The sequence below is a fragment of the Macaca thibetana genome, chromosome 6 (genome assembly GCF_024542745.1).
Source record: "Macaca thibetana thibetana isolate TM-01 chromosome 6, ASM2454274v1, whole genome shotgun sequence".
NCBI lineage: Eukaryota > Metazoa > Chordata > Mammalia > Primates > Cercopithecidae > Macaca > Macaca thibetana.
The window spans coordinates 96,571,525-96,593,834 of NC_065583.1; positions in this window are offsets into that span (position 1 = coordinate 96,571,525).

The following is a 22,310-nucleotide window of genomic DNA, read 5'->3' on the forward strand; positions in this document are numbered from 1 at the left end:
TCCAAGGATCAAACAATTATCCTACCTCAACCTCCTGAGTAACTGGGGTTACAAGCGTGTGCCACCACACTCAGCTAATTCTTGTATTTTTAGTAGAGACAGGGTTTCACTATGTTGGCCAGGCTGATTTCGAACTCCTGACCTCAAGTGATGCGCCCACCTTGGCCTCCCAAAGTGCTGGGATTACAGGCATGAGCCATCGTGCGCCTGGTCAAATATGTCTTATTTCACTAGTTTTCATTAACATGTTAAAATAAGACATTTAATACTAGTTTTGAAAGGAAACAGTATTACCATAAGCAATCCTTCTTGGCCGGGCCTGGTGGCTCATGCCTGTAATCCCAGCACTTTGGGAGGCCAAGGAGGGCAGATCACGAGGTCAGGAAATCGAGACCATCTTGGCTAACACGGTGAAAACCTGTCCTACTAAAAATACAAAAAATTAGCCGGACTTGGTGGCGGGCGCCTGTAGTCCCAGCTACTCAGAAAGCTGAGGGAGAAGAATGACATGAATCTGGGGGGCGCAGAGCTTGCAGTGAGCGGAGATGGCACAGCTGCACTCCAGCCTGGGAGGCAGAGCAAGACTCCATCTCAAAACAACAACAGCAAAACACCATGCTTCTCTCCCCAGCCTTCATAGTGCCCCATCCCCACCGTTTCCAATTCATTTGAATTTCTCCATTTTTAGCTAAGAATGTTTTTATCTGCCTTGAAAGGTAAACAATGTTGCCTTGGTAAAATAAAATATAAGAGACTTTCAAAATTGGTTCCCATTTGTATTCTGGTTATTAGACCCAATATTAAAGAACAAAAGATTTTGAAAGTAATTGTGTAGTTTTATTGGCTTCCCACCCAATATATGGGTTGTACATTTGAAGTAGGAGGTTTAACATGAACTGATGGATTGTCTACAAGGAGAGACTGCACATGTCTGCCAAGTTAGACAACAGTAGTTACTGGCATGAGGGCTCTGCTTGGGAGACAATAGTCAATGGTGGAGAAAATTCTGTCACTATTTGAATGATAACTGTGCGTTTGTTTTTTTTGGTGGGGCGGGGGGGCAGTTGTTTTTTTTTTGTTTTTGAGATGGAGTCTCCCTCTGTTGCCCAGACTGGAGTGCAATGGTGCAATCTTTGCTCACTGCAACCTCTGACTCTTGGGTTCAAGAGATTCTCCTGCCTCAGCTTCCTGAGTAGCTGGGACTACAGAACTGTGCTTCGTTTATATCTGGAAGTCACATAAATTATCCTAAATGAAGACTTCCTGCTGACATTATCTTGCACATTACCTACTGATGTTCCATCGGGATGATTAATTTTTGTTCTCCAAGAAGTTCCTCCTGCCTAACTCCTCTAGAAAACGTCCTCATCAATCACCGAAAACATGTGTAGGGCCTTGTATGTAAGGTGGGTCTCTAGAGACATTGAATGGTACTATTGGCTGGAAATGAAAACCTGCATCCTTTTAGGCAAGTTGGGAGTATCAGAAACCAACTCAAGAGCACCTATGGAACACAGAAAACTACTTCCTTCAATACCCTCCTCCAACATATAATATAGAAATAGGAGAAACTCACTTGCACTAGAAAAAGCTGCACACCAGAAATATCTTGCAACAATTACATGCAAAATACCTATTGGGTCACAATGAAAGTAGAGCAAACCCATGATTTTTTTTTCTAAGTATACAGCAGCATCTTCAACACTTTAGTAGATTAACACCTTTCTCTTAAAGGCAAGGTCTAGAACAGGCAGATAATGAGCACTGTTGTATTTACCTAGTGACTCTGGGCTCCCTCCCAGCTTACATTCTTCAGATATACTGAGCTAGGTACAGAGTAAAAATATTTAATTGTGTAAATCTTTAAGGACCTCTATGTAAGGAAAATAGTTTGTTCACTTTGGGCCATTATATATAAGAAGGAAGGAGTAAAATAAGAACTTCTGCCAAAAGGCAAGTCTACCTGCTATGAACTGTCTATGAAGAATCGGAGCTTTCTGCCCTTCCTGGAGTTGCTGGAGAAAGTGCATGGACATGTATGTGGAAAATCTATGTAAAATCTTATCAGCAAACTTTACCATTGTTAAAATATTTAACATACATCCAGATTTCTAAATGTATGTTCATATACATATGCCTTTTCACTAGAATCATAATAGAAACCTATTTTGGTATATTGTACTTGATATATTAATTATAAGGAATCTTAATCTAAGTTAATAAAAGTTGCAAAATTTACTCAATAAATACATAATTGAAAACATATATAACAAGAAAATGAATGTTTATTTTTAAATTATTTCTAAAAATATGTTTCAGAGTCTAACATTTTATTTATCTGTTCACTAAAATATCAAGGAAAAAAGAACTTTGTGGCAAAGGCTGTCTGCATCCTGCAAAAACTGCATTACTCACCACCCTACCATAGGTCACATGCAGATAATTCACTTACGGCTAGCTCCTTCTTCCATCTTTCTCCCTACAGATATTCCCTGATTTTATGGTGGGAGAATACGTGGCCCTCATTCACGACAAGTTGAGAATGCCAGTAAATAAGGTAGGAACAACAATCAATTATTGAGGGATAGAGGCTTTTGTAGGAGTATCCAATATTCTCCTCTAGGTGTGAAAACTAAGTTATGTTTTACATAATCTTTCCATGCACATGAAACAAGGTTAAGTTCCAGTTGCCTACAGCAGTAATTTTGTCCATTTGTGGATTCTTTTTGTTGGCTTTTCTTAGTTCTCTGTCTCAATTTTTATACTCACATTCTATTTCCTGGGGTTACTAAACAAATAAATTACTTGTACCTAAGTCTTGTTTCAGGTTTTCTATTGAGAAAACCAGAATTTACTTAGATGGTACCATAAGTGGCCTTAGAAAGCAGACTCAACATAGAACTTTGGATTTGGATTATTCAGTGTAACTGAGATTGCATGCTAATGGCAAATGAGGTGGATTACTGTGATGCTTAATTTTTGTGCCAAGTTGACTGGGTCAAAGGGCTACCCAGATGTTTGGTTAATCATCATTCTGGGTCAGTCTGTGAGGTTGTTTCTAAATGACATTAACCATTAAATCAGTAGACAGAGTAAAACAGGTTGTACTCGCCTATGTGGGTGGGCCTCATCCAATACCTTGAAGACCTGAACATGACAAAAATACTGAATGAGAGGGAATTCTCTCTTTCAGCATCAATGTCTTTGAGCTGGGAAAGCAGTCTTCTTCTGTCTTTGGACTTGGAATCAGACAGGAAGTTTTACCATTGACCCTGTTGGTTGTCTTGCCTTCAGACTCAGGCTGGAACAATACCATCAGCAATCCTGGTTCTCCAGCTTGCCAACTTCAGATCTTCGGATTTCTTAGCCTGTGTAATCACATAGCCAATTTCTTATAACGAATCTCTTTCTATATATATAGTCATCCCTTGATATATGTTAGGGATTGGTACTAGGACCCTGATGGATACCAAAATCCATGCACACTCAAGTTCCACAGTTGAACCTACAGACCTCACGTATGTAAAAAATTGGCATCGCTTATGTGAGGGTTTCTCATCCTGCAAATACTATATCTTTGATCCATGTTTGCTTGAAAAATAATCCATGTATAAGTGGATCTGCACTGTTAAGACCCTTGTTGTTTGATATACATCTATCAAACAACAAGTCCCAAGATCTGGAGTTGGCAAGCTGGAGAAGCAAAAGAGTTGATGGTTTGGTAATATATATTATTATATATGTATAATATATATTATATAAATTATATATATTATATGTAATCATATATAATTATATATGTAATCATATATAGGATTATGTATGTATTATTATATATACACAGATATATAATTGTATATATTACCAATCCTCATATGTGCGTGCATGCATCTGTGTGTGCGTGTGTGTGTGTTCTGTTTCTCTAGAGAAGCCTGACTAGTATAGTTTTTCTGGCTTCCTTCAGTATTCCAATTACTAATGGTGCTTTAGGCTATAATATGAGTAGAAGGGCACAGCACTAGTTTTTGCAATAGCTCTAGCAATTGAAAGATATAAAGGCAATGGTAACCGCAGGACTTGTGTCACTTGTCTCATTAACTGCCAAAGGAGCATTAAAAAAACCTGATAGACTTATCTCAGCTAACTATTGTCTTAGAATAGAGACACTGTGACCAACAGAAGGTTTACATGATGACATTTAATGACACCCTGTCTCTTGCAGTTGGAAAGAAAGCTGCACAGAAAATTAGACCTACTAATCATGAGAATGATTATCCCTTAAGAATCTCCCTTTATCATAGTAATGTAAGAAAGGGAAACAAGAAATTAAGAAAGAAAGTGAAAGAGAGAATTAGGGAAAGCCAAAGAAAGATGCTTTAATGAACAAGTGACTGTTATAGGAAGCTGGCTTTAAAATATCATAGACACAGAAGCAGTGAGACTCTTAATCCTGGTATAGACATTTACGTGGATATGTCTGAAATTCTTAAACCAGCAGATTCCCCTGAAGCACCTGGCTTGGCAGCAGTAAGTACCTTTGCTTTTGGTAGAGAAGTGTAGCTTTCCATTGCTGATTAATAAGTAAAGGCATAACCTGAGATAGATGTCTTTTTTAATGTTCCTTGTTCTCCTCAGGATCAGTTCTGACTTCCCTTCAATATCTACTATCATGAGTCAAGTGAAGAAATACTCTCTTTGCCATTGTATGAAAGGAATTATTTACTTGAAACATGGCAGGACCTACCAAACAAGTAACATCAGAAACTTGGAGGACATATAAAGTGGTGGAGCTTGACGTTGCAAGACAAAGGAAAGAGTCAAACATATTAGTTGTTTATTATCATGTGAGCGTTCTCTTTTGATTTGCTAACAGAGATGCCTGAAGTTAGCCGTATACTCTGGTATAATGGTTCATTGAATTTAGGCAATGATGTTGGCCTACAATAAATAAAATGAGGATGCTAAACTATCTTGAAAACATTTTGAAGAAAGAGTAAAAAAGCTCAGAAAAGAATGGGCCAGGCTGGTATGTAAGATTAGTGGACATACAACTTGACTATGTTCCACAGGAAGGAGAAAAGACGCCCTTTACAATAGTGATAGGAAATGCCTTAGTGATTGGGACAATACTATCACTGAGAATTTCAGTAGTGTCTGTCCTCTGCAGGGCAGGGTTAAGGGTTGAAGACACAACCGTTGAACGGGGCTTCTTTGTGTAAATGGGAATAATAGAATTGAAGAACTATGGAGATCAGGATTCAGTACCTAACTGTCAAAGAACAGGTGGATGAAATTATCATTATGGACACCAAACCTGTATTGGCAACCAGGAGGATTGGAGTTATATAGACATATGTCAATAGTAATAATGTATACAATGAAAAATCAGCAAGGAAAAGGCTAATGTCAGTTACAAATTAGAATATCATTTACCCTCACCTAGTTTTCACCACTGAATCATTTATTGATAAGAACCAGAATCCATGATCAGGTCCTTTTAAGGAAAAACCCTGAATCATTGTAGCAGGCCTATATATATAATTACTTTCCACAACCACCTCCAAAGATGTCCTAAAGCTATTATAATTAGGGATATTTGCACCAGATCTTTCAAGAATGTTTAAATACCAGGGCTGAGATGACACTGATATTAGGGTACACAAAAATGCCATTAAGATACCTATGATAATTGGAATTTTCAGGGATAGGCTGATAAATAGCTTTCTGGACCACCTTTCTCTTACATTAGTCTAATGGGTTCATTAAACTACCCTGTGTTCATTGCCCTGATCATCAAGGACATGATTAAAATGGATGTACATAGCAAGTTACAGAAATTGCATTGGTTTGCTGAAATGTGGAATAAGATCAATTATGTTAGGGAAGACCAAGCAAAAGTTCCTGTATTAGGCAGCGCTTTTCAAAGAAATAGAATCAATAGGATGCATACACACATAAACACACACACAGACACACACACACACACAGAGGAATACAGAGAGAGAGAGAGACAGACTGAGAGAGAGAGACAGAGAGAGAGAGAGACAGAGAGATAAATAAAGAAAATTTATTGTGAGAATTGGCCCACACAATTATGGGATGCAAGAAAGCCCCTGATATGCCATCTGCACTCCGGAGAACCAGTAAAGCCAGTGGTGTAATTCAATGAGTCTGAAGACTGAGAACCAGGAGAGTCAATGGTGTAAGTACTGGCATCCAAAGGCTCAAAAACCGGGAGCTCCTCAGGGGAAGAGAAGATTGATATTGCTGTTATAGAAGAGAAAGCAAATTTGCCTTACCTCTGCCATTTTGCTCTATTCTGGCCTTCAAAGACTGCATGATGCCTGCCCACACTGGTAAGGGCAGATGATCTTGACTCAGTTTACTGATTCAAATGCTAAGTTCCTCCAACATCAATTTCACAGCTTTCTGGGTGTCTAATAAGCCAGTCAATGAAAATTTATACACATAAGTAATAAAACAAAATGGGATTGGAAATTTTAAAATAAAACATAAATGGTTAACATAAAATTAACCATCACATTCTCTAATGAAAGCTGTCTACCCAGTAATGAAAACAGAAAATCAGCAGCAAATAAGATGGCAGCGATAACAATATTCTCAAAAATAAAAAGGGTGCAGGAGTTGAAGTCCCTATCATATCCTCATTTAATTTATTGGAATGACACGTGCAAAAATTTGAATCTGGGTGATGATGGGGGAATCATGTAAATCTAAGCAACTGATAATTCCTGACTCACCTGCTATGTATTTATATTATGTAGTATAGTATGTAGTATCTTTATTTTAACAACTCAACTCAGCTTCTACTCTTGGTTTTCCATCTATGATCTGACAAATATCACTTTCTATCTCCTTCATGAAAACAGATAAAAGGTATTTTCATTCACCGGGGATAGACCACAGAACACATTTGCTGTCTTGCCCAGGGTTACAATTGTATTTTGTTATACTATGACCTGAAGTAACCTTAATAGTCTTAAAATACAAAGACCAAAATATTGATCACTATATTGATGATATCAGATTAATCAGCCCTAGCGAGCAAGAAATGTCATTTTCTGATACTCTTGTACAGCAATGTAAACAATAAAACAATCTGAAACATAAAACCTGCAATCTCAAAGGTCTTTCACTGGTAAATATTTTAGCATTGCAGTTGTCTTCAGTAATTCAGGATACCTTCCATGGCAGAGGACAAGATGGTAAATTATTGCATTTTGTACCAGTTGACATATAAAAGCATCACAGTGTTTGTTATGGTTCTCTGGATTTTGGGCACTGTATAAACACCACACTTGGGAATGCTGCATCAATCCATTTGTCCAATGTTTAATGGCTTTCAGCACAAGCAAGGGCTTTTGTTCTTGTGAACTTGCAGAATTAAGCGAGCTCATCATAAATGAGGATGTTAAATAGAATCTCTGGCAAGCCCCCATAAGAAAGTTTTAAGTGACATCTAAATATATACACACACACAATAAAAAATAAAATGGAATAGAAAAGGGTAAAAGTGCCTCAAAGTTTGTTACTCTGTATAAAAATAAATACTATTAATAGTTTTATGTAGCCTTTAATTATAATAAATAGTATTATAAAAATTGTAAATAATACAGATACATATTCTTTCTTTCCCATAAGATACTTTACATTATATATAAAATACATCTATTTTCATTTTCCTATTTGTGTCTACAGGACAATTTAAAAATTATGGTATGCATTTATTTTACTTCAGTGATCATTGCTGAAAAAGTTTAAATTGATTTTATAGGGAATTGGATATTTATATAACCTGAAAGAATCGTAGAATTTAAGAACTGGAAGGGAACTTGGGTATTACTGTTTTATGGCATAAAATAGGGCCTAAGTCAAATAAAAATAACTAACATTTCTTGATCATTTACTATTTGTTAGGAACTTCACTACAATGAATTCTCACATCAAGCCCATGACCCAGGTAATAGTTTAATCTTGTTTACTTTTTGCAGTAAATCTATAGTATAGGTGCTATTAATATTACCAACTAGCAGTTTTCAACAGGGATGATTTTGCCCCCCAAGGTAAACCTGGACATTTTTGGTTGTCACAGCGATGGGGTAGGGGAAAGGGGCATCTAGTGGGTACAGACCCAAGATGCTGATAAACAAAGAATGGGACAACTTCCCAAAGCAAAAAATGTCCAGGCCAAAATCTCAATGTATGAAGACTGAGAAAGATTATTATTGAAGAAGAAACTGAATCTTTGAAAATTTATCTTTGCCTCAGACTATTAAGCAAACAAAGACAACTTAATAGTTTGTGGGGAAAACTTTGGGGTTAAAAATAATAATAATAATAATTAATAATAATAATAATCTAGATACTAATTTTCAAGTGACTCATGAAAAAAACGTAAATATCTAAAGTTAAGTTTATCCTATTTTTCTGACCCCCTTTCTTTGCTCTATGATATTTTGGTTCAGTTACATATTCTTTTTATTTAAAATTAAAAAATTCACTTTCTCAATCTTTTCCAAATTAGATTCCATGAAACCCTTCTCATATTGGAATTAGAAAATATTTGAAGACTCTTCTTACATGTTTGATTTGAGCGCTGCTTAAGCATAGAATATATTTTCATGTTATCATACTTCACTCTTTCTTATCTGCAAGTACATGATTTTTAAAGTAACCTAAATCAGGCATATTTTTATATTTATTACCTATGTGCTATGTTATTGGTTTTTATTTTGATCTATCTTCTCTACTAATATTGCTGTCTTGACTTTAATATCCCAACGTATATTACATTTCATATCAACAATACTTTGTGTTCCAGGATTATTGCTTCTCCTATAGTAAAGCAATAATATATTAAGGATATGAACTATCTGTCAAATCTTATATGTATTTCAACTTTGTTTAACATTTGAATACATTTCTATATTTATTTTTCATTAATGACTCTTCATTATTGAGAGTAAATGTCAGTATCCAGTTGCTCAATGAGTATCAATAGTTGGAGACTGATCTGGAGCCCATGGGATTTAGTTCATAAGTAACTTTTGTCCAGAGAGTCCAAGACTCAGGGAAGGGTACAAATTGCCCTCTACTGTAATACAGAGTGAAACATTGGGTGTATAGTGAAATCGTTCTGCCAGACTTATCCAATCTTTCTATAGAATGTTGGGACTTTATAAAGAAGTGTTTAAATTGACATAACTTCAGATGACATATCTAGTACTATAATGAGCTTATCATTTAATGGAAGTAAAACATTAACATTTAAATGTTATAAGGTAGAATGTACTCAGGGTGCTACCAGAGAGTAACGTGTTAATGCAGTAGATAGAGGTAGATAGGATTGCAGTACAGTCATCCCTCAGTATCTGTGGGAATCAGTTCCAGAAGCTCCCAGAGATACCAAAAGTCATGGATGCTCAAGTCTCTAACATAAAATAATGTAATATATACATATAAACTATGCACATACTTTTGTGCACTTTTAATCATCCCTAGACTACTTATAATACCTAGTAAAATGAAAATGCTATGTAAATATTTGTTATCCTATATTGTTTAAGTAATAATGGCAAGGAAAAAAAGTCTGTACATATTAAGTATGAACACAATTTTTTTCTAAATATTTTTTATCTGTGGTTGGCTAAACACATGGATGTGAAACCCACAGATGAGAAGGGGATTTGAAACTGATAAATTAAAGTATTATTGTTTATTTTAAATTTAAAATATAACTGTTACTTCGTAATAGGAGTGTATTAATAATAAATGTTTATTGCAGAATAAAATAAAGACAAATAAGTAATTTATATAGCTATATCAATATTTTTCCAAACATACTTGTATTATTTTGTTTACAAAAATGGAGAGCTTATAGAATAATTGGATTTAATTTTTTTAATTCATTTATAATTTTATAAGGAAGATGCTTTTGTTCACTCAACATTTTTCAAAATACATTTTAATGGTTACATAACATTTGAGGCAATTCTACCATATTAATGTACTATATATTTAGCCTTTTCTTCATTATTAGAGATTTACATTACTTTCCATTATTTTCTTCTAAGACTTTATAAATATCTTCACTCAGAAGTATTTTTTTTTTTAATTTATGTAGGTGGGAATTATTGGGCAGATATTTTCAAACTTTCTAATTTATTAAATATTTTTCCACTGTGAGATTTTACCAAGTATTTGTCTTTGAGTTATTTGATTTTTATTTGATTATAGTTAACTGTTTCGTCCATCTGGAAATTATTTTATATTAAATGTAAGTTCAAATTATAACAACATATTTCAAATATATAATTGAATTTTTAGAAGTAATATTTAATAATTCTTCATTCACTGATCCAAATGACACTTAAAAAAGAAGTTTAATAAAAGTTTACTCTATTGTCATGATTTTTAATTAATACAGTTTTTTAAATCAGATTTTAATTTCCTATAAGGGCACTCATTATTTTTTGTTACCTCTCTTCCCCTTATTTTTCATTCCTTTCTTTTTAAATTTCAACTTTTTTTTATATTCCAGGAGTACATATGCAGGTTTGTTACAAAGACATATCATGTGATGCTCAGGTTTGGAGTGTGATTGAACCTACCACCCAGGAAGTGAGCATCATACCCAATAAGTAGTTTCTCAATCTCTCCTCCTGTATTCCCCAGTGTCAGTTGTCCCCATCCTTACAACCATGTATAGCCAATGGTTAGTTCCCACTTATAAGTGAGAACAGATGGTATTTGGTCTTCTGTTTCTGCTTTAGTTCACTTAGTATAATGGTCTCTGGCTGCACCCATGTTGCTACAAATAACATAGTTTTGTTCTTCTTTATGGCTGTGTAGTATTACATGTTGTGTAGGTACCACATTTTATTTATCCAATCCACTGTTGATGGGCAGTTGATTTGGTTCCATGTCTTTGCTATTGTGACTAGTGTTGCAATGAATATATATCGGTGCATGTATCTTTTTGGTGGAGCAATGTATTTTCCTTTGGGTATATATCCAGTAATGGGATTGTTGGGTCACATGGTAGTTCAACTCTTAGTTCTTTAAGAAATCTGCAAACTGTTTTCTACAGTGACTGAACTAATTCACATTCCCTGCAACAGTGTATAAGAATTCCCTTTTCTTCACAGACCCACCAGTGGCTGTTATTTTTCGACTTTTTAACCAAAAACCATTCTGACTGGTATGAGATTGTACCTCATTATGATTTTGATTTGCATTTCTCTGATGATTAGAGATGATTAGCATCTTTTTATATATTTGATGGCTGTTTGTATTTCTTCTCTTCAACAGTGTCTGTTTATGTTCTTTGGCCATTTTTTAATGAGGTTATTGGTTTTTTGCTTGTTGACTTAAGTTCTTCATAAATTGTGGATATCAGTCCTTTGTTGGATGCTTAGTTTGTGACTATTTCTCCCATTTAGTAGGCTGTCTGTTGTAATCGTCTGTTCTCACACTGTTAATAAGTACGTACCTAAGACTGGGTAATTTATAAAGGACAGAGATTTAATTGACTCACAGTTCCACATGGCTGGGAAGGCCTCACCATCATGGCAGGAGGAAAAGGAGAAGCAAAGGCATGTCTTACATGGTGGCAGGTAAAGAGCTTTTGCAGGGGAACTGCCCATTATAAAACTATCAGATCTCCTGAGACTTATTCACTATCATAAGAACAGCATGGGAAAAATCCGCCTTCATGATTAAATTACCTCCCACCAAGTCCCTCCCACAACACATGGGCATTATGGAAGTCACAATTCAAGATGAGATTTGGATGGGGACCAAGTCAAACAATATCTTTCTTCCCCTGGCCCCTCCCAAATCTCATGTCCTCACATTTTGAAACACAATCATGTCCTTCCAACAGTCCCCTAAAGTCTTAACTCATTTCAGCATTGAATCAAATGTCCTCAGTCCAAAGTCTAATCTGAGACACGGCAAGTTTCTTCTGCCTATGAGCCTGTAAAATTAAAAGCAAGTTACTGACTTCCTAGATGAAATGGGGGTATAGGCATTGGATAAATATACTCACTTCAAATGGGAGAAATTGACCAAAGCAAAGAGGTCACAGGTCTGATGCAAGTCTGAAATCCAGTAGGGCAGTCAGTTCTTGAAGCTCTAAAATTATCTTCTTTGACCCCATTTCTCACATCCAGATCACTCTGATGCAAGAGGTGGGCTCCCAAGACTTGGGCAACTATGCCCCTGCTTTGCAGGACATAGACCCTCTCCTGGGTTGAGTTTCTGCAGTTTTTCCAGGAACACAGTGCAAGTTGTCAGTAGATCTATCATTCTAGGGTCTGGAGGAGGGTGGCTTTCTTCCCGCAGCTCCACTAGGCAGTACCACAGTGGGGACTGTATGGGTGTTCTGACCCCACATTTCCCTTCTGCAGTGCCCTAGCAGAGGTTCTCTATGAGGGCTCCATCCCTGCAACAGACTTCTGCCTGGCCATTTAGGGCATTTTCATACATCATCTGAAATCTAGGAGGAGGTTCCCAAGCCTCAATTCTTGTCTTCTTTGCACCCACCACATGGAAGCTGCCAAGGCTTGGGGCTTGCACCCTCTAAAGTCACGGATGGAGTAGCTTGAATGAAGGGCACTATGTCACAAGGCTGCACACAGCAGGGAGGCCCTGGACCTAGCCCAGGTAACCATTTTTTCCCTCCTGGGCCTCTGGGTCTCTGATGGGAGGGCTGCTGCAAAGGTCTCTGACATGCCTTGGAGATGTTTCCCCATTTTTTTGGTGATTAATATTTGGCTTCTCGTTACTTATGCAAATTTCTGCAGCTAGCTTGAATTTCTCCCCAGAAAATAGGGTTTTCTCTTCTATCACATCATTGGGCTGAAATTTTCCAAACTTTTATGCCCTGCTGACTCTTGAACACTTTGCTGCTTAGAAATTCTTTCCACCAGATACCCTAATTCATCTCTCTCAAGTTCAAAGTTCCACAGACCTCTAGGGCAGTGGCACAATGCTGCCAATTTCTTTGCATAGCAAGAGTGACCTTTACTCCAGTTCCCAACAAGTTCCTTATCTCCATCTGAGACCACCTCAGTCTAGACTTTATTATCTATATCGCCGTCAGCATTTTGGTCAAAGCCATTAAACAAATCTCTAGGAAGTACCAAACTTTCCCACATTTCACTGTCTTCTTCTGAGTCCTCTGAACTGTTCCAGCCTCTGCCTGTTACCCAGTTCCAAAGTTGCTTCTACATTTTCAGGTATCTTTATTGCAGCACTCCACTCTACCGGTACCAATTTACTGTATTAGTCAGTTCTCATGCTGCTAGTAAAGATGTACTGAGACTGGGTAATTTATACAAGAAAGGTCTAATTGACTCACAGTTCCACATGACAGGGGAGGCCTCACAATCATGGCAGGAGGCCAAGAAGAAGCAATGGCATGTCTTACATGGTGACAGGTAAGAGAGCTTGTGCAGGGGAACTGCTGGTTATAAAACAATAACATTTAAAACAACTTCATGAGACTTATTCACTATCATGAGAACAGCATGAGAAAAACCCACCCCCATGATTCAATTATCTCCCACTGGGTTCCTCCCACAACATGTGGGGATTATGAGAGCTACAATTCAAGATGAGATTTGGGTGGGGACATATCCAAACTATATTATATGTTTGCTCCATCAACAGTTTCTCTTGCTGTGCACAGGCTCTTTAGTTTAATTAGGTCTCAGTCACCAATTTTTGGTTTTGTTACAGTTGATTTGTGGACTCAGCCATAAATTATTTGACAAGGCTGATATTGAGAAGAATATTTTTAGGTTTTCTTCTAGAACTGTACAGCTTGAAGTCTTACATGTAAATGTTTAATCCATCTTAAGTTAATTTTTTTACATGGTGAAAGGTAGGAATCCAGTTTCATTCTTCTGTATAGGGGTAGCCAGTTATCTCAGCAACATTCACTTAATAGAGAGTCTTTCCCCATTGCTTGTTTCTGTCAACTTCATTGAAGATCAGATGATTGTAGATTTGTGGCTGTATTTCTGGGTTCTCTATTGTGTCTATGTTTTTATATTGGTATCAGTACCATGCTGTTTTGGTTACTATAGCATTGTAGTATAGTTTGAAATCAGATAATGTGATGTCTCTGGCTTGTTCTTTTTGCTTAGGATTGCTTTGGCAATTCAGGCTCTTTTTTGGTTCCATGTGAATATTAGAATACTTTATTCTAATTCCGTGAAAAATCACATTGGTAGTTTGATAGGAATAGTGTTGAATCTGTAGATTGCTCTGGGCAGTATGGCCACTTTAACAATATCAATTCTTCCAATTCATGAGCACGGAATAGTTTTTCAATTTGTGTCAACTCTGATTTAGTTCAACAGTATTTTCTAGTTCTCCTTGTAGAGAACTTTCACCTCCTTAGTTAAATATATTGAAGCTCTGAACAGACCACTAATGAATTCCAAAATTGAATCAGTAATAAAAAACCTCCTAACCTAAAAAAGTCCTCAAACAGAAGGATTCATGGTCAAATTCTACCAAACATACACAGAGCTGATACCAAACCTACTGAAACTATTCCAAAAACATAAAAAGGGAATCCTCCCTAACTCACCGTGCAAAGCCAGCACTATCATGATACCAAAACCTGGCAGAGACACAATGAGAAAAAGGAAACAACAAGTCTTAACTACTTTTATTCTTCAAAAATTTCTCTACAGTTCTTACATGGTTCTGTATCAGAATGCTTAGGAGTATCATTAATAGGTTTTTTCATAAATAGAAGTTAGGTTTTAATTAAGTTTGCATTACAAATCTATACTTTAAATGAGGAAACTTTGTATATTTACAATTTTATTTTCCCCACACAGAAATATTTATTCAATAAATTATTCATTAATGCATCACAAAAAATTTTATACGATCCTTCACATAAAGCTTGAATTTCTTACAATTAATCACTGAACTGCATGATCTTAAATATACACTGTGCTAGGACTTGATCTTAAAAATTACCACACATTTAATCATCACTACGATATCTTGGTGCCTACTGAAAACACCAGAAACATTGACAGAGATATTGAGAGGTTTTTGAAAGCACCTAAGGTCATAGAGCTAGGATGTGATAGAGTCACTATGTTATATTTTCAATAATAGTATATACTATATAAATATATAACATGTATATTTATATGTAATCCATGAATATATAGTTAAAATTTATATATGAATATTTTTTAATGTTTTAGTTATTTGTGAGTAAATATATATATATATATTTTATATAAACAAGGACACATCCACTCACACACAAACATGCTTTAAATTGGTTATTGTTGGTGTATATGAAAACTGTTATATATTTGTTCTCTTTTATACCACTGCTATAGGTTGAATTGTGTTCCCAAAAAAGATACTTTGAAGTGCTGACCCTCAGTATCTGTGAATGTGAGCTTATCTGGAAATAGGGTCTTTGTGAATATAATTGAGATCAGTTTAGGTGATCCTAAACCCTAATCCAATATGACTGTTGCTTTCATAAGACAAAGCAGTGACACAGGGAGAAGAATGCCATGTGAAGACACAGAGATACATAGATACAGAAGGAAGATGACTAGGTGAAGGTGGAAGCAGAGATTGGAATTACATTGCCACAGCCAAGGAGACCTGGGGTTACTAGATACTACAAGAGGCAAGGAAGGATCTTCCTGTAGAGGCTTCAGAGGAAGCACAGCCCTACCCAAACCTTTGTTTTGAGCTTTTAGCTTCCAGAACCGTGAGACAATAAATTTCTGTTGTTTTAAGCTGCTTAATTTGTTGTAATTTATTACAACAGCCCTAGGAAATCAATACAACCACATAATCCTCATATTAGTTCTAATAATTTCCAATAGATTTTAGTCTATTTAGACAACTCCATTTTCTGTGAAACAATTGAAATTTATTGTCTAATTTTTAATATCTGTGTCTGGGTGAAGTAACACATACTTCAACCACAAACTTTGAGTATTGTAGTGATAATACATGTACTTCTCTTCGTCTTCACTATAATGAGTCTCCTATAGTGTTGCACAGGCTGTTTGTTTTTAATATTTTTTTAGAATCTTAAAATATGATATTACTAGACCACACACATTTTTAAGGGGTGTTTTCAATTTGATCATGGCTTTTTTAGCATCTATTCAAATGATAGTTTTTTCTCTTTTACATTACATATTTTATTATATCAACGTATTTTTTGGGGTCACTATTCTTGTAATCCTAGGATAAACCTTTAAACATAATTATGGAATAGTTTTATAATATAATAAACAATTTAATTTGATAGAGTTTATATGTGATTTCTAAAACTATATCCAAGAATTGATTTTAAAAAAGTAGACATGACTGTATAGGACTGTTTTAGATTTATAACAAAAAATTGAGGAAATAGTAGAGAGTTCTGATGTACCCTTAACTCATTTCTCCTATTAGTAACATTTTAGCATAGTGTATTTGTTCAGATTGATAAACCACTGCTGATGAATTACTATTAAAGCCATACTTCATTCAGATTTCGTTAGTGTTGACCTAATGTCATGTTTTGTTCCAGGATCGTATCTAAGATACAAGATTGTGTTTTGTTATATCTCTTTAGCCTCATCATGGTTATACAGTTTCTCAGAATTTTCATGTTTTTGATCATCTTGCTAGTTTTGAGTACTACCTCTCAGGATACTTTATTAAATGTAATTAAACTGGGATTTATCTCTGTGTGTGTGTGTGTGTGTGTGTGTGTGTGTGTGTGTGTGATTAGACGGGAGTTACGAGTTTTGGTAATGAAAATCATCGTTTCTACACAGTAAATGTATCCTTTTTTCCCATCTTTCCATCCTGTCCTTTTTGGAAGGAAGCACTTTGAACAATATTATTAACTGTTCGTGATGTAAAATTCTATGCGTTTTGAAAAATGTATCATGTAATGTATCCAGAATTAGAGTTTCAAACAGAAAAATTTCATTGTACTAGATTTCATCGGTGCTTCACCCATTCAAACCACTAGTCCTCCCCCTGAACCACTGGCAGTCACTGATCTTTTTATCATGTCTACAATTTTGCATTTTGAAGAATGTCATATAACTGAAATCATATGGTATGTAGGCTATTTATACTAGCATCTTTCTCCTAGCAATATGCATTTCAGATCCATCTATGTCTCTTTGTTGACTGATAACTCATTTTATTACCGAATAACGCCCCCTCACCTTTTGAAGGTAAAGTTTGCTTCATTGATTTCTTCCAGTTTTGACATATATGAGTAAAGCTATTATAAACTTCTGGGTGCTATTTTTGTGTAGGCATACATTTTCACATCATTTGGGCAAATTACTAGGAGCACAATTGCTGAATCACAGGTAAGACTCTAGATTCTTTGTAATAAACTTCCAAGCCAGTATATTTGAATTCCCACCAGCAGTGAATGAAGGTCCCTGTTGCTTTGCATGCTCACCAGCAATCTATGTTAGATTTTTTATTTTTATTTTTATTTTTATTTTTTTGATTTTGGCCATTGTAATCAGAATGTGGTAATACTTCATTGTTTTAATTTGCAATTCCCTGATGACAAATAATATTGAGTACTTTTACATGCATATTTTCCACGCGTACATTATATTTTCGAGGTGTCTCTTCAGATCATTTGCACTTTTGGAGGGTGAGATTCTTTATTATTGCTGAATCTTAATAATATTTGTGAATTTGGATACAAAACCTTTATGAAATATGTTTTCTCCTAGTCTATGGTTTTTCTTTTGATCCTCTTAATAGCGCCTTTTGCAGAAAAGACTTTTTAAATTTTAATTAAGTCCAACTTATGAATTTTTCCTTTAATGGATCATGCTTTTGGTGTTATATATAACAATGCAACACCTAACCCAGGTCACCTGTATTTTTCTTGTTATCCTTTAGAAGTGTTATATTATTGCATTGTGTTTTACATTTAGGTCTATGATCCATTTTTAGTTAATTTTTGTGAAAATCGTGAGGACTATATCTAGATTTCCTTTTGTTTGTTATTTTGTTTCATGAATGTCCAACTGTTCTAGCACCGTTGGTTGAAAAGGCTATCTTTTTCCCCCACAACTAGCATTGTTCCTTTAGTCAAAGAAAAGTTGACTATATTTGTAAGGGTCTGTTTTCAAGCTATTATTTTCTATTGATTTACCTATTCCTTTAATAATACCATGCTGCTGTTTTTACAGCTTCATTTTAGCTTTAACTAAAGTTGCTTAGTTTGAGTTCTCCAACTTTGTTCTTTCATATTGTCTTGGCTGTTCTAGGTCTTTTTTCTTTCCATACAAACTTTAAGATTAGTTTGTCAATATTTAGAAAAATATCATTTTAGGATTTTGACTAACATTGGGTTTACCTATTGATTAATTTGGAAAGAACTGACATTCTTACAATACTGAGTTTTCTAATCCATGAAAATGAAATTTGTCTCCATATATTTAGACATGCTTTTACTTATTTTATAAAGATTTTGCAGCTTTCATATATAGATCCTATACATATTTTGTTATATTTATACCTAAGTATTTGTTTATATCATAAATAATATTTTAATTCAAATTACAATTGTTCATTGCTGACATAGCATTCAACTTTTGTATATTTTGATACTATTGGACGTTGTTATCCTGGGACCTTAATACATTCATTCATTACTTGCAGAAAATATTTTTTCAGTTCTTTTGGATTTCATATATAGGTAATGTTGTCATCTGTGAAAAAAGATAGTTTTATTTCTTCTTTCCCAATCATATCCCTTCTATTCCCTTTTCTTGTCTTACTGTACTAACTACAACTTCCAGTACAATGTTGGATAGTTGTAGGAAGTGAAGTAGTTCCTGCCTTGTTGCTCATCTTAAGGATAAATTACCTACGCCAATGTTAGCTGCAGGAATTTTTGTACATATTCTTTACACAGTTAAGACACTTCTTCTCTATTTCTGATTTGCTAAAAGTTTTAACCATTAATGGGATGTTAAATTCTGCCAAATGCTTTTTCTGCATTAATTGATGTGATTGTACAATTTTTCTTTCTTTGTTAAAGTTATGGTTTACATTAACTGATTTTTCAGTACACAACCAGCATTTATTTTTTCCTTTTAAATTTTTTTTCTATTCTTTACTTTTAAAAATACGGCTTTGTGGTGTATTATTCATCTTACACTTGGCTATGTTCAAGTTACGAGAATTTTGTTGAAGATTTTTGCATCCATGCATGCTTATTATTGATCTCTAGTTTCCCTTTCTTATATGCTTTTATATGATTTTAATTAGGACAGTGCAGGACTCAAAGAATGATGTAGAATATGTTTCTTCTACTTCTATTTTCTAGAAGTGATTTTGAAGAATAGTATAATTTTTTCCCCTCAAATGTTTAGTACAATTCTCTAGTAAAATTGTCTGGGCCTGACTTTTTTTTTTTTTTTTGGAAAATTTACTAATTATGTATTCAACTTCTGTCATAGATACAGGCCAACTCTGGTTATATATTTTCCCTGAACACTTTTTGTTAATTTGTGTATTCAAAAAAACTGGCCCATTTCATGTAAAGTATCAAATTTGCAGACCTAGAATCGTCCATAGTTTACTTTCTTATGATTTGATTGTTCAATAGATCAGAGGTGATGTTCCCCTTTCATTTCTGATATTGTCAACCTGTGTCTTGCTTTTTTTTTTCTTGATTAGCCTGGCTAGAATTTTGTCATTATAGGCCCTCTCTAAGAACCAGCTTTATGTTTCATTAATTTTTCTTTTATGTTTTTGTTTTCTTTTTTTAAAAAAATGTGTTCTATTTGTTATTTTTTTCTATCTATTTTGGTTTTAAATTGCTTTTCTTTGGTTTTCAAATGTACAGATGTTGATTTTAGATATTTATTCATTTGTAATACAGTTAAGATTATTAATTTTTTCTTGTAATGACTAATTTTTCTGCATCCCACAAATTTCGATTTTACATTTTCATTTTTATTTAGTTCAGTATACTTTTTAATGTTTATTGAGACATTTTAGATCTATATGTTATTTAAAAGTGTGTGGTTTAATCTCCAAACAGTTCAGTGTTTTTTAATTGTCTCTAGTTTATAAACTTCTAGCTTAATACTATTTTGGTCTAAGCATATCATGGGGTAATTTCTATTCTTTGAAAAAAATGTACTTCTATTTTATGTCCCAGAATGTGATTTATCTTGGTGAATGCTCCATCTGAGCAAGAGAAAAACATGTATTCTGATGTTGTTGGATAAATTATTATAAAAATGTCGCTTAAGTTAACAATAATTTTGATAACTATGGTCTTGTAAGTATAATTTGAAGTTGGGTAATGGGATGACTCCAAATTTGTTTTTTTTACTTAGTATTGCTTTGGCTATGCAGGCTCTTTTTCGGTCCCATGTACATTTTAGAATTGTTTCTTCTACTTTCATGAAGAATAATGATGGTATTTTGACGGGAATTGTATTGAATCTCTAGATTGCTTTGGGCAGCACGGTCATTTTCACAATACCGATTCCACCCATCCATGAGCATGGGATGTGTTTCCATTTGTTTGTGTCAGCTATGATTTCTTTCAGCAGTGTTTTATAATTTTCCTTTTGTAGATTGTTGAAAGCCTCTGCATTTGGGTTATTTTATTAAAGAGGAAGTGTTCCTAGTTGGTAACAGACCTGGAGCTCTTCTGGTTGTCTGACTCCTACTTCTGATGTTTTCAACCCAATACTGCCTCCTACACTTCCTAGTAAAAGCCACCCTCTCATTTCACTCCCTCCAAGCTCTTCCATCTACTCGGTCAGATCCAAGTCTCCAAGCCATCAGGATCCAGGGCACTGTCTTACTGAAGTCTTACCCCTACCTCATGATCATTCAAGAGACTCAAAGCAGGACAGCAATAAGAAACACACAGATGTCTACAGACCCTGACGTGGAAGTGAGGACAAGGAATGGAACATAAAAAAATAACAGGTGCAGAGGGAGCTATAAAAATTGAGGAGTCAGTTACAGACTGACAATGTGTGTTTTCGTGCATTTGTTAAACTACATGGGTGAAAAAGTTTTCATTATTGAGAACTGAATGAAAAATTTTCATTCTTGAAGAACTGTTGGAAAAAAAGAAAAAACTAATAACAAGAATTACAAAGTAATTTTCATGAACTGCTGGTAATTTATCTAATTTTAAAGCAACAAAAAGATTTTTTTGCTGTTTCATTAATATATGTGTGTATCAATAAACATCAGTTTAACATGTAAGAACATATACATAGATGTGTCTTTCACCCCTTTAAAGTATATTTCTAAGGTTTTTTTTCCAGCTGCTGTAAAAGAGATTGAGTTCTTGATTTAATTATCAACTTGGTTGTTTTTGGTTATAGTAGTGCTACTGATTTCTGTATATTGTTGTACACTGATTTTGTATCCTGAGACTTTACTGAATTCATTTATCAGATTTAGGATCTTTTTGGATAAGTCTTTACGGTGTCCTAGGTATATGATCATATCATAGGTGAATAGCAACAGTTTGACTTATTCTTTTCCAGTTTTGATGCCCTTTATTTCTTTCTTTTGTATGATTGCTCTGGCTAGGAATTCCAGTACTCTGTTGAGTAGAAGTGGCGAAATGGACATCCTTGTCTTGTTCCAGTTCTCAGAGGGGATGCTTTCAACATTTTCTTATTTAGTATGATGTTGGCTATGGGTTTGTCAAGATGGCTTTATTACTTTGAGATATCTCTCTCCTGTGTCAATTTTGCTGAGGGTTTTTCTCATAAAAGGATGCTGGATCCTCACCTCTCACCTTGTACAACAATTAACTCAAGATAGAACAAATACTTAAATCTAGAACTTGAAACCATAAAAATTATAGATGGTAACATCAGAAAAAACTCTTCTAGACATTGGCTTAGGCAAAGAATTCATGACTAAGAACCCGAAAGCAAATGCAACAAAAACAAAACAAAATAAATGGAATCTAATTAAATGAAAAGGCTGCTGCACAGCAAAAGAAATAATCAACAAATTAAACAGACAACCCAGAGGGTGGGAGAAGATATCTGAAAACTATGCATACAACAAATAACTAATATCCAGAATCTACAAGTAACTTAAACAAACCAGCAAGAAAAAAAATCCTGTCAAAAAGTGAGCAAAGGACATGAACAGAAAATTTTCAAAAGAAGATATACAAACAGCCAACAAATATGAAAAAAAATACTCAACCTCACTAATTATCAGGGAAAGGCAAATTAAAATCACAATGT